This window comes from Manis pentadactyla, chromosome 1 (assembly GCF_030020395.1).
Source record: "Manis pentadactyla isolate mManPen7 chromosome 1, mManPen7.hap1, whole genome shotgun sequence".
NCBI lineage: Eukaryota > Metazoa > Chordata > Mammalia > Pholidota > Manidae > Manis > Manis pentadactyla.
Genome location: NC_080019.1, coordinates 113,814,068 through 113,828,017, shown reverse-complemented (window position 1 = coordinate 113,828,017; position 13,950 = coordinate 113,814,068). Strand labels below are relative to the sequence as shown.

Sequence of the window (13,950 nt, the reverse complement as noted above, 5' to 3'; positions counted from 1 at the left end):
GATTGCATTTTCTCTGGGCAGATGTACAGCAGAATATTCCAATTGTTTAGGGGAAAGTTACCTGGCTGTAACAACATTTGAAGGACACCTAAATGTTTGCATTTCATTCACGCTTTTCTCTTCCATTATTCCTCTCTCCAAGCCCCAATCATGCAAATCAAATCAGAAAAAAAGCTGAAGAAATTTTATAAGCCAAATGGAATAAAGACTCAAAACAAATACTATTTTCATCTGGGATCACTAGGTGGGGATTCAGAGACAGTATACTGAAAGGGAAATCCTTGATGTGGGCATGCAGACTGGGCTGATTTTAAACATCCTAAAATGATTGAAGAAGGGTCACTTTGGTCCCCTCTAAAAATTCTGGCAAAAATTAAGGTAGTTTGGGAAATCTACCAGGTAAGTCCTTAAGAATTATAAAGAGTTAAGTCTTGTGTACTAATTATGTGTCAACTAGTTTGAAGAAAGACAAAGTATGCATTAAAAAACAAAACAGAACAACAGTACCAACAACACTAATCTTTTTTTCACTGTTTACCAGTGTCTGGCACTTTCTAAACTCTTTACACAGATTATTTAACTTAACCATCACAACCACCTTATGAGGTTGGTACTACAGTTGATGAAAAAGTTGGTTTACAGCCTTAGGATTTTATGTACAGCATTAAGACAATTTTCTAAATAGGCAAAAACTATTTACAAAGTTTAAGTGAAAGACTGATAAACTTTACCTCACTTATAAGTCAAAAAAAAAAAGAAAATTTGAAGAATACAAATAAACATGAAAATTATTTTCTAAATGTACAACAAAGGTTCATAATATAATGAAATAGTTATGGCAATGGAAGCTCATGAAGGCCTATTTAATGAAGACACACAAAGTAAAAAATAAACCCAAAGAATGCTTATGAATGGCTGGTTTTAGAGCAATGTCAACAAAATTACTATCAGGTGTTTTAGTAAGATTAATTTCTCTTAAATTTGAGGGAGTATTTGTCTATACATATGATCCAAGTAAACTAGATTTTGAACTGCAATCTAAGTATACTTTGAAGGTTTTAGGTAACAGAATTGCCTGAAAATAAAAGCTTCATTTTATTGTTAGTTTTAATAACTACATGAATAAAATCATATCTGAGTTAAAAATGTTTTACTCTTAGTTTTAAAATTTATTGCTAACTAAGAAGAAAAGGAGAAGTTTCTTCCCATCTCTTTTAAGATTTTCTTGATTATTTAGAGAGCCCATGTTTGCCTCACTGCAGGTCATCCAACTTCTTGGGTTATGGCTGTCCATGCAAGTGTGTGCACATCTGTAAGCACATGCACATATACATAGATTACAATATTCATTTATAATGTATATAATCCCTTCTAAATTCCAAGCTCCTGTACATGGGTAGCAGCAAATATCTCAAATATGCTTTTATCTGTAGTTATCTCAAAAACAGTCAATATATGGAGAGATCACTACTGTGCCTCCATGTCCATTTTTGTTGTTGAAACTGCCAAAAATTCCAAGTGTGTAATATCACAAGTGATAAAACATTCAATCATGATAAACACAAACTATGGTAATACGGATCACAACTCACATTTTAATCTTAATGCTTTACTCATCTAAATTCAAATTATGGTTGAATTAATCACAAGGCAGCATCCCAAATCTAGTTCCAAGTGTGTAATATCACAAGTGATAAAACATTCAATCATGATAAACACAAACTATGGTAATACGGATCACAACTCACATTTTAATCTTAATGCTTTACTCATCTAAATTCAAATTATGGTTGAATTAATCACAAGGCAGCATCCCAAATCTAGAACTTATTTTTCATATTAGCTTATTTGATTTAAATGCTTATTGCATTTCAGGTTCAAAAAACTCACACAAACTATTGTTTTTGACTAGTGATGTAATACTGGCCTTAAAAATCTCAAGCCTTTGCTGCCACATATTTTTGTTTTCTCAACATTTAAATGAAAATGTGTTCAGAATGCAGAACATAATAACACTACAAGAACTAAGAATTTCCCTTTTGGCTAAAAAGATACTATGCTTTCTATATAGCCAATAACCTTACTGTGTCTGACACTGTTGTTTGATATCTTGATATCTTATTGTATCTGTATGTGATAAATATGAGGATAGTGTATTGAGTGAATTAACTATTATTAACATAAGGCTGATCAAAACTTTATGGGAGTTAAGGGGTCTGTCTTATGCTATTTTCTGCCCCTTATTTTCATAGCTGGTTCCTTGATTATTGACTGACAAGAAGTCTTCCTTCCACTGCTTTTTTACTCAATGTAAAACTGAAAATCCTGGATTAGAACAGCTATAAAATCACAGGCTATTACAAAGTATTCAATAACAACAAGATACTTATTCATTGTTTTGTATGTTAGACAGACTAGCTCCTAAATCTGGGCTGTTTCCTCCCAGGCAGCTTTGGCCTCGCTGTTTGGACATTCTCACTTTCTCTATATTTTCTGAGAACTTTCCCATTAACCAGTTGCCATGACAGCACAAAATATAAACTCTTCCTACTGATGACAGGATAAGTGATTCGCCCAGAAGAGTCTTGAGAAATATGAGATGCACTTCAAAGTATATTATCTGGGCTTCCAGATGTAACACTAGCCTTTGTATTCCCATTTTACACAAATGAAGTATTTTATTTTTGTAAATAAATTTTTTAAACAGTAGTGGTTAAAAAGGTGAAGACAAGTTTAATCACTTCTCAAAGTATAGGATCTAATATATGTTCAAGATTTATCATAAATGAACTCATACACAGTCAAGCAAACAAAACATAAAATTACAGATTGAATTCCTGTAAAAATTTTGCAAATATCAAAGCATCATTACTCCCATTAGGAAAAAATGTTTTGTTACAAAGAAATAGAATGACTGAAAGTTCTATCTAGATAAATTAGTGGATGCAGGGTAATCAGACTCTCCTGTCAATGATAGACTGCCTAAGTCACACGATTTGTCTAGAGAAGATAGTATATATCCTGTTAGGCTGGAGGAAGGAAAAAAAGGACATGCAAACAGAACAGAGAGATGCATTAGGGGGAGAACAGACCAGACCCCAAGGTCCGTGCCTTATATGGAAAGGGGACAGCTCTTCCTGAATTCCATCCTTCTGATGTGCCAACTAAGACCCAGATGTCAGCCTCCTCCGAAGGAAAAAAAGTTTCTAGTTGTCTATTATGTCACCTTTAGCCAATCATACCTCTCCACACCCCCTAGGATAGCTTGCCCACTCCTCCCCCTCCTAATCCCTTATCAGCCCCCACCTCCCTGACCAAGTGTGACTTCCCCAGCCTGTAATACCCAGACCGCGGAACATCACCTGGGAGTGGCACTCAAATAAACTACCTGGCCCTTTGTTGCCTCTCTTTGCCTGCTTATTTCGGCTAAAATTTACCTTACATTTGGTGCCGAAACCCGGGAAGGAGCATGAATGCGAGGCCCCGACCGGCCACTGGTGGCCCCTCCCCCTCCTTCCTCGACCCAGTACCTCAGCCTGCTCTCTGCTGCATGGACTATTTTCCGGTGAGTCCCTCAGTTTCCCCCAGTCTGTTTCCTTTCCTAACTCCATTTCACCTGGTCCGTTAGAAATTGTAGCTACGTACAGGTGGGGCATCCGGCCTGCCCCTGGCCCTGTGGTAGGGGAGACGTCCCTCACCCAGGCTCCCAGGACATCTCCCTTGACTTGGCACACTTGAGACGCTGGGCGCTCCTCTCAGCAGGATTAGTTGGGAAGTGGTGCAGACATGGGGAACCAGCCCTCAAAAGCAGAGGCTCAGACGCCACTGTGGTGTCTCATTTCTAATTTGGCTACTCTGTATTTGTCCCGGGAAGTTCACAAATAGAAGCTAGTCTTTCTTTGCTCTGAGGCCGGGCCTCAGTATCCCTTGGACAATCAATCTTGCTGGCCCCCTGAGGGAACTTTCAATTTTAGCCTCCTCACCACCTTGATTAATTATTGCCACTGGAGCGGAGAGTAGAGTGAAATCCCATATGTGCAGGCTTTTTGGACTTTGCACTCCCGTCCAGACCTTTATGTTGTGTTCAATGACTCAGGTTCTCCTGGCCCGATCTCCAGTTAAAGATTGTCAGCCTCTTACTCTGCTCAGTCCTTCTTCCCTTTCAGATCCACAAGAAGACCTCAGTCGCTCGCCTCCCTCAGCTCGCGATCCCCTCCCCCTCTCTCCACCACCATCTTTAAGTCTTTTGTCTTCACACGTGTTGCCGCCATCTTAAAGTCCTACATTCTCAACCAGGCCGTTGTCCTGCTCTCCTCTTCTGGTGGCTGCACCACCCCCTCCCCCTCTCCTTCCGCCTTCCTTGCCCTCTTCCCCCACTGGAACACGCTTCTCCCACCCTCTGGTTCCAGAAGCCATGGACTAGAAGCTGAAGAGAGAGAAGGCAATTAGATATCAGTGACTCAAGTCTTTATATCGGTTTGTTTGTCTGTGTATATATTTTTGTGGGAGGGGTGTTGCTGACTGTAGTCATTGTATCAGTTTATACGTTTGTGTGTCTAAGTGTATAGATGAAAAATATTTTATTTAAAAACAAGCACTTGTGAAAATTGGGCATTCTAAAACTTCCAGAAAATCTGATAAAAAATGTTAAGCATTAATGCTAATTTAGGTTTTGCTGAGGCGGGCATGTCCTTGTGGTTATCAGCTGCCTAAGTTTACCTAAGGTCATTTAAGTCGATGTTATCTGCTAAATCTTTTAAGAATAAAATGCTTAAAGGCTTGGCTTTGTCTAATATTCAGTAAAGGTCTTGTAAGTAATCTAGCATAGTTGTTACGAATGAGTGAACTAAGTAAGTGTGGCAAGCAAACACCTTTTAATTGTGTGTTACAGTGTGTATACCTATCTACAGCCTAGAAATCTTTGTAACCTAAAACCTTAAAGTTTTGCTAAGTTAAAAAGATACTTTGTGCTTAGTGAGAGATTGGGTTGTAAAGCTCATAGTTAACAGAAAATTATAAAATGTTCATAAATTTGTCAATCTGAAGAATGCTAGTGTAACAGTTTACAACAGCCTGCTTCTCAGTGTTCACTAAAAATTAAGGTATCTAATGGTTTTAAGTTCTAATTAAAACTACTTAGAGTAATAAGGAAAACATTTCTGCATACTAAAGAATGTGTCTTTTAATAAAAGAAAGTAACTTTGTTCTAAAGTACAGCTGTTTATTTAGAGGGAGAAATCTAAATGTAAAAAGATTGTAGAAAGTTTGTGGAAGAATTTAATATGGTCATGCTATATAAAATTAAAGCAAATGAGTCTCAGTATCAAGTACACAGCAAAATTAGAATTTTGTTTTCAGTTAAAAAGACAAAGTTTTCTTAACTGTCAGTCTACTCCTAATATTGAAAAATTGTAAAAAGTTCTCTAATTGTTTTATCAAAGCAGTTTCTCATGCTTAAAGTCTCAATGAGTTGTCAGAGTATTTAAGAAAATAAGATCTTAATATTAAAAAGACTAAAAGCTAAAGTTTACTAACAACTGTGTAACCTTCATTTGCCTTTAAGGTATTTTGTTGTCATTCTAATTAAATAGGTAAGTATTGCTTCATGGCAACCTATAATCCTATTTAAGCAAGTGCCAAAGAAACTTTCTTCTGACAATGTCCCAAAATCAAATTCAAAACGGTACCTTTACCTCTAGTTAACTCGGATATTTTCCAGAGGGCCCCTGGAACATGTCAGAGGAACTTTTTCTCATTGCAGAAAGTATTTGGCTTATTTAACTTATTTATCTGATATATAATTACCTGCTTAATTACCTAGAAAGCACTGTCAAAAAGAATAATGCTAAACTTTGTTACTGAATGTTTTGTTACAGAAATATCAGAATTTCCTTATGTCAACTGTCTTACAGTAAGCTCTCATCAGATCTTTAACCATTGTCATTTGTAAGTCTTTTATTATTTATAGTCACTGTTTTATTACTCTTAAGCTAGTAAAGAACTAGATTTCAGCAGAACAAGTATTAGTTACATAAGATTAAGTAAACTAAAGAAGATGATTTTGTAGTTTTTTGTTTCAAATGTTGCTGATAAAGTGTTTTAAGCTTTTTCTCTTAACCTGACAACAGTTTAGTAAATGACTATCTTTATAAGCAGAATTGAAACTTTATCTTTCTACCTGATCCCTCCAGAATTTAAAAACTCTCAGTGACTATTTTTATATTTCATGGCAGTATATTTACTTGCACAAGTTCAATAAGAATCTGCTTTCATTGTAAGAGGACCAATTAAAAACACTGGTTATATTATCAAGGCTTTGACTGGAACGTCATACCTGAGAGACACGTGTGTAAACTCAGATATGAACAGACAGCTTTAAGGAACAGGTTGACTTTATAAAGCCAACAAAGTCCCTTAGAAGAACCTACCTGGCACCTTGCTTTCAGAGTTCCCAGCAGCCTTACCAGGTGAGTAAAGAAGGCCACTTCCTGGCAGGTGCAGGAACCTCAGGAATGTCTTAGGAACCTCAAGAAGAGAGGAATTCACCCAGATCTACAGGTACTGCAGGCACCAACTGAAGGCAAGTCTGGCTTGGCTTTCTGGCCTCAAGAAGCCCTTAAAAGTCCAATCTGAAATTCCTTACAAAAAGTTCCAGCAAAGCATATTTAAAAGAACCTATGTAATCAATTGCTCTTCTTGCTGCATTTATGCAAATAATCAAGCCAACTATTAATTATTTTCTTAATCTGGCTACTTCTAATAAAAATAAGGGTGATTTTAGAGAAAAGCATTGTTTCAGTAATGCAGTCTTATCTATACTAAATCCTAATACTAGTCATTGAGATATAAACTCAATCCAGAATTCCAGTTCCCCATAATGGCCTGGCTAATGCCCCTACTAGGCCCCTTAATAACAGTTTGTGGTTTACTCTTAGTTGTCCCTTGTGTCCTCAGGTTCCTCCAACAGCAGCTAACCCAGATGACCCGGGTCGCCACCAACCAAATGTTACTTCACCATTACACACCTCTTCCCACTAAACCCCCTCCTTCGGCCTAATACCAGTCGCAAACCCCCATGACACCCCTTGTCAGCCAGAAGTAGCCTGATTGAGTCGTCACCCATTATGACCAAAAGGCTGGAATGTTAGGCCGGAGGAAGGAAAAACAAGGACAAGCAAACAGAACAGAGAGATGCCATAGGAGGAGAACAGACCAGACCCCAAGGTCCGTGCCTTATATGGAAAGGGGACAGCTCTTCCTGAATTCCATCCTTCTGATGTGCCAACTAAGACCCGGATGTCAGCCTCTTCCCTCTTGGAAGGAAAAAAAGTTTCTAGTTGTCTATTATGTCACCTTTAGCCAATCATACCTCTCCACACCCCCTAGGATAGCTTGCCCACTCCTCCCCCTCCTAATCCCTTATCAGCCCCCACCTCCCTGACCGAGTGTGACTTTCCCAGCCTGTAATACCCAGACCGTGGAACATCACCCGGGAGTGGCATTCAAATAAACTACCTGGCCCTTTGTTGCCTCTCTTTGCCTGCTTATTTTGAATAAAATTTATCTTACATACCCCTTTCTCTCTCTCCTTTCTTCAGGAGCTTTATTCCTGGAGCTACACTCTCACTTGAAAGGAAGACTTTTCTTACTCTGGCTAAGGGTACTCTAGAGTTTATTTCCAATTGTAGAATGCATAAATTTATTGATCTAGTTTCTGATGGCTAAGTTTATTTAAAAGTACATGTTTTGGGCCTATATCCCAGAAAATAAGTGGAGACAACTTATTTTAGTGTCCGTTAGACTGAAGAAAAATGTAGCAGAAGACTGAAGATAACAGGAAGGAGCAAAAATGAACTGGTAAATACCTCACTTGGTAACAGAAATGACTGTGACAATGCCTTCCTTTTTGATCTTGAGGGCAGAATTTTTCCTTGTTACTCTGATTGGCCTAAGTGACTCCTGGCTAAAGAAAGGAAAATGGCTTAGATTCTCAAATAACAACGTTTAGACAGTTTATAAACACTATGAATATACTACCCTCTTAGCATTTGCTTGATCAAAGCCCCAGTCAAAATATTTGTGTTATTTTCCACACCTAAAATAAATGGATACCAACATATATAATCAGGTATTAATTATTTAATGTACACTTAGCATTATTTACTAGTATGTTGAAAAAAGTTTTCAGTTGATTTCAGTTTCTGATGGGAAGTTTACTTTTGCATAGAAAAGAATTACTGAATAAACATTCCTTAAAGCAAATTAATAATTCATGCTAATTTACATACAAAGTAGTTTTCTTATTTATCAACTTCCTTACTTGACACTTGCAGTAAGGTTTCTTGAGTCAAAGATGAGTAAACAAATATTAGTGTCAACAGCAAGCTAATGGTGGCACTGAGATGAGAAGGTATGTTATTTTGTGATAATTCTGCATTGGATATTTGAAGAGCATCTGGTAACTGATGTTTCATCTGAGTTTGGGGCCATTAAATAATTCTGAGTTGGTCTATCAACATTACCAAAAGCAAACAATTTAGTCATCATGCATATATAACTATGGAATCAATCTGAGAAAATCATAAAATTTCTAGGCAATTCAGGAAAAAAAAAATCCATGTTTTTAATCCTCAGATTATCCACATAGAATCTCCAAGCTTATCAAGTAGTTATTTTTTAATATTTTAATACATAAAGGCATCTTCTGCTTTGTTGAACCTTTTAGCTGTGCACAGAGTAGCAATAGTATTTAAACATAAGTGGTTCTGGTTTCTGGCCCAGATATCTATAAATAGATCTCATAAATTCTTAACAAGTTTAGGCCAGTACAAAAGTTGATCCTGAAAACCAAGATACGGACTACTGATTTTTTTCTACATATATGCACAAACACACATCTCTATATCCTGTGAAGTGAATGCTATCTTGCATGCTTCCTTACTTGCATAAGTCAGTCTAACTTGTGTGTACTCTTGCTAAAGAATTATTTTAATTTGGGCAAATTAGGGGATCGTTAATCCTAGCTAAGTAAGTGTTCCTTCCTAATGTAAGATCCTGAGCCAACATAGGGATTTGGGTCAATTCAAGAAACATTTAGAGAGAGCATATTCTCTGGCACTGTGTCACAACTATTGGGTTCAGATAAGACATGTGGGGCTAAGATCAGAACCAAGTAAGAACTCCAAGACGGATACTAATATGGATTCAGATTCTCAGTGTCTCTCTAGCAGACAACACAGGCATAAATTGGAATAGATTCTCCCATGACTGATCTGATCTAGAATTATACCTTAAGGAGTAGAAAGGGCAAGGAAATTCACCTGGCCATTTTCTGCAGGGATTTTAGGTAATACTCACCAATCTAATAGGTAAAGGCAAGGGACTGAGGAGGTTAGTGTACGAAGTCCAAAGGAAGTATAATATCAGAATTGATCTAGAATGTAGCTGTATTGCAATCAAGCTTATTTTTCCTTTAGAATGTGGCAATCCTATACAAAGAAAGTAATATCAACCTTTGAGATAGTATGGATTAATGAGGGGCTTATAAAGAGTAAAAAATAGCAGACTGCAAAGGAAACCAACATTTTGACTAACATGGGCCCTACAATCGCAGTAGTGAATTGCCACATGCTATGTTCCACACAACTCCATTTTCTCAAATTTAACTTTGACTGGAGAACATAGCAAACTAAAAGATTAACCAAAGATAAAGTGAACTACTGCACTAATGATTTAATAACATGGGTAACTGTTGAACAATTGTATTGTATACTCGAAACCAATACAAGATGATACTTCAATAAAAAAAATAAAAAGACATTTTAAAGATTTGTAATAAATCAAAAGAAGGACAGTCTGAAAACAATTAAAACATAGTAAATCCATTATTTAAAATAACTAGAAAACTATACTCAACATACTAGGTAGAACCAGTTTTTTAAAAATATCAGGTATTTTCAAATCTCTATTTTCTCAAACGCTAGTTTATTTATTTGAACCACTCTATTTAAATGACTACTTTAAAAACATGATAAATTTACCCTCTTAGGTTTTCAATTTAAGGCTTTATTTTTGGAGCGGTGGTTCGTAAACCAAGTTTTACAAATGTTTAATATTTGAAGTCCAGTCTTCAAGCTGCTATTTCAACATTTCTAATTTCTTAATGAAACAACCAAGAACATATTACCCACAATAAGATATCAGAAACCAACTATAATTTTTCATTTTTTGTCTAGAATTAAAGCAACTAATGATGATTCCTTGTTTACTAGAACCTTAAATGGTCAATATATTATGACTTTGATTGATGAAAAATTCAGGAGTCCTTAAATAATGTGTCAGACCAAATAATTTGGTTCTATAACCAAAAACAAAGCAAAACAAAACTATCTTCTCCCAAATTGCAGAACAAAAATACAAACTTTCTGCATTCAGTGTTTCCCTTAAGACTCCTTGGCTACTAATATTCCCCAACCCCCAAAGGAAGAAAAAAAATTACTAATCATCAGGCATCACATCTGGTATCAAGTTTCCCTATTGAGCCTACTCATGCTTCTCACTAGACTTGATATGTAAACTTAGTCATTTGGTTTCATCCTAACATACTTATGTATTTAATGCATTGTTTTATTTTAAAATTGAAGTATATATACATTTTGTTAGCAAAATTTTTTTGGCTCTTCCTAGAATAACTAAATCTGCAAAGACACTACCCAGTACTCTGCCACATGAACAAGTTTGAGATCCAGTATTTTAGGTAATTTCTCTATGTATAAAAGCACTTGTAAGTCCATAATTTTGTTTACCTTAGTGTTGACAAAAATTATTTACGGAAATAACCTTTAGAAACCACTGAGTATAGAATACAGCCTAATCACTTGTAAATATTGATTTAGTAGACCTTAAGATGTGCCAAATGCTGAAAAATTGTACCCCTTGGGTGATGAATTTAGGCAGAGTGACAAACTTTTCAGTGAAAGACTTTGTTTAGCTATTGTGTTTTTTAACAGGAGAAAGAATAAGGCTTTTAAAAGGTCAACAGCTGCCAGGCAGCCACATACTCTTGTTTCTGTCACAACAGAATCATAAAAGATGTAGTTTTCATATATTTATGAGGGTATTTTATTTACATTTTTCATTATACAGTCATATCTAAGTATTTATTGAAAAAGGATGTCCCAGATTTCTATAAGAGAAAGTATATACAAAAATAACTGTAGTCGCTTATGTAATAAATAGCATTTTTCACCAGCTTGACCTTTGAGTTTTAATAAAATAGCAGAAAATAATTTGTGATAAAGCACTAAGGTTTTTGCAACTTGGACAAAAGCCAGGAAAGGTTAAATTAAAGCTGATGGCGGCCCTAACTCAGAATATTATTTCTTCTTCTGTTTACAGACTGAGCCACAGGCTTTTGGATAAGCAGGCTTTTGAGTGGTGGTTTTGTTTTTAAAAAGGTTAGAGGTTTGCATTTTATACTTATTTAGATACGTTAAATACTCTCCATGCGCAAGTGATGAGAAAGTCTGGAATCACAAGCTGCAACTTTTGGTGTAGTCGGTCATCTCCACTTTAATTTTTAAAATATATTAATGCATAACCAATGAGAACTGTTCATACTCAATTCCTGCTTCACCTAGGGAGCTCAATCTACCTCCCACAGAAAAGCATTAAGTCTTGGGTAAATTCCTACAGATGTACACATAAAGAAAATTTGATTAAGCCCCAACTACCCTATTAACTCATGAAATCAGGAAAATCTCATATTCAACACATTACGGCTAAATAATTGTTCTTGCAGATTTTATCACTGTCACCTTAATTCACAATTTTAAAACAACACAACTGTAATTCACTTTCACAAAATTTTAATTACCACGGGGATTATTTATACATAGGAGACTGAGCTATAATCCCCCCAAAATACACTTCCCACCTAAGCTGGGGTATGAACAATCTTAACTTTTAGGAGGATATCCTCAAGATATCTTTTTAAAAACCAGAATTCTAATTTTCCACCTTAGTCGACAACAGGCAGATTAAAAATCTACGTACCTAATAAAAATCAGCCTCAGCTGGTGGACCTAAACAGTCTGTAGCTACAAATCCTAAAACGTGATTTTCAAAAAGTTGATCGAGAGCAAGTCCACTAAAATTGTTAATAATCACTGCCTCAGGGGTGACTATGGTACCCAAAATTGTGGCGTTCTAGTCCTTAGTTAGCTGTTTAAACCTCGTTTACGGAGCCTGCAGGAACACATTCACATGAAGACTTCCTTTCCACTATCTTGTTAGATTAAGCGACACCAGTTAAAGAGGAGTTGTTTTCCAGGGCTGGTTTTCGGCTGCCGTCCGCTGCGGCCCCAGAACTGCCTACAGGCAGGCTGGGGCAGGGGCCGCGGCGGGCGCCCGGGAGCGGCCGGGCGGCTGAGCCTCCTATTAGGATCCTTCCGCACGGGAGCGCGCGCCGCTAGCTCCACTCCTAGCGCCGGCACAGGCCGCGCGCGCGCGCGCCCTCCCACGCGCCCTCCAGCTCACCTTCAAGGCGGAGTTGAGGAACTGCCCCGGCGGGCCACCTAGCGACTAGACGCCGCCAATAAACACTCGGAGCTCGCACGGTTCCGCCCGCAGGCCACCGCAGGCGCCCAATCCCTGCCGGGTTAACAGTCTTGGCCCCCCCCCCTAAGGGTCCAAATTTGGAGGCGGGGACATTAGGAACTAAATTAAGAAACCGAGTCCTGGAGTGGTAGGAAGGGGGGAGATTGGGCGGGGACTCCGCCAGCGGAACGCCCGCTCCGCTGCCCGCCCCTGTTCCCAGGGGACGGTCGCTCGAGGGCCGGGTTCGCGGCGCGGGCCCCGCGGAGGTCCGTGGTAAACAAAGGCTTGCGCGAGGTGGGGGTGGGGCTGGGGTAACGGTCAGGTGACAGCGCCGAGAACATTTCGCAACCGCTTTAATGGGGTTTCTTTGGCCCGGAGCTCTGGGACCCACCTTGACCTAGTCAGCCCTCCCCGACGTGACCAGTGGTCGCCCCCACCAACCGGGAAGGCTCGACTTGAGACCTGCGAATTCTCAGTGCGTCCTCTGATTATAAAGAAGAGCAGCATCCCGTTTGAAGCCCGTCGGCACCATGCGGGACGCCTCTTCCAACCCCGTCCGCCAGCTGCTCCCGTCCCCGCGGCGGCGGGGTGACCCGCACCTGCTTCCCCAGACCCGGCGGCCATGCTCCTCCCAACCCTTCCCCGGCGGGGCACGCCAGCATCTCTGCGGTTCGGGGGCAGTAGTGCCAGGAGGCGGCGGTGCCCTCCTTTTCAGGACTGTCGCTACCGAGCCAGGGCTTAAGACCCCCAGGGGAGTCCTGAAGATCCCTCGCCCCAAACAAGGGCCTTGCAGCCCCAGCTGTAAAGTGTCCTCAGATCCTTCATCTGGTTCCGAGGCCGGCGGCTGGCTTCTGGTTTCTCTCCTGCAGACACCCCCGTGACCTCGGCCGCCCCTCCGCCCCCGGCTCTGGCCGGTTCCTCGCCCTTCGGCCAGTCCCGGAGCTGTCATCCCCCGGTACCTCTCGGCGAAGGCTGGAAGCGGCTGGCAGCAGTGACCAGCAGCGGCGGCCCCTGCGGTTCCTTAGCGGCCAGCGGCGCAGCGTTCTCTCCAGCCCCAGCGTCTCCCCCAGCCACCAAGTCTCTGCCGCTGCTCACAACAAAGGAAACATGTGATCTTCCGGGCCAAAACACTGAGTGTCACCGAGCCCTGGCCAATCCGAGTGGGCGCCCTCTGTCCCGGGGCACCCTGGGAGATGTAGTTCCCACCCTAGGCGGTAGCCGCCGGGGCTGCTTGGGTTTCCCGGTACGTGGTGGGTTTCGGTTGCAGAGCGCGACGAGACCCAATCTAAGGGTGGCTGGTTCGGAAACACTTAGTTTTAGGTAGGGACCTGTTAAGGAAATGCATCTGTGTTA

At 39.7% G+C, this 13,950-nt stretch overlaps 1 protein-coding gene across 2 annotated transcripts in view; it reads right to left on the bottom strand.

Annotated features, from left to right (window-relative positions):
* KLHL24 (kelch like family member 24) overlaps positions 1 to 13,714 on the bottom strand; it is a 43,645-nt gene extending 29,931 nt beyond the window's left edge. Inside the window, exons 1-2 of one of the 2 annotated variants that reach the window (XM_036926692.2) lie at positions 13,557 to 13,709; positions 7,866 to 7,963 (exon numbers count right to left, since the gene is read on the bottom strand). The gene's annotated coding sequence lies outside the window, so the exon portion shown is untranslated. Of the gene's footprint in view, positions 1 to 7,865; positions 7,964 to 13,556 lie in introns of both variants that reach the window. The other variant, XM_036926691.2, reaches the window with a different exon arrangement.
* Between the last annotated feature and the right edge of the window lie 236 nt (positions 13,715 to 13,950).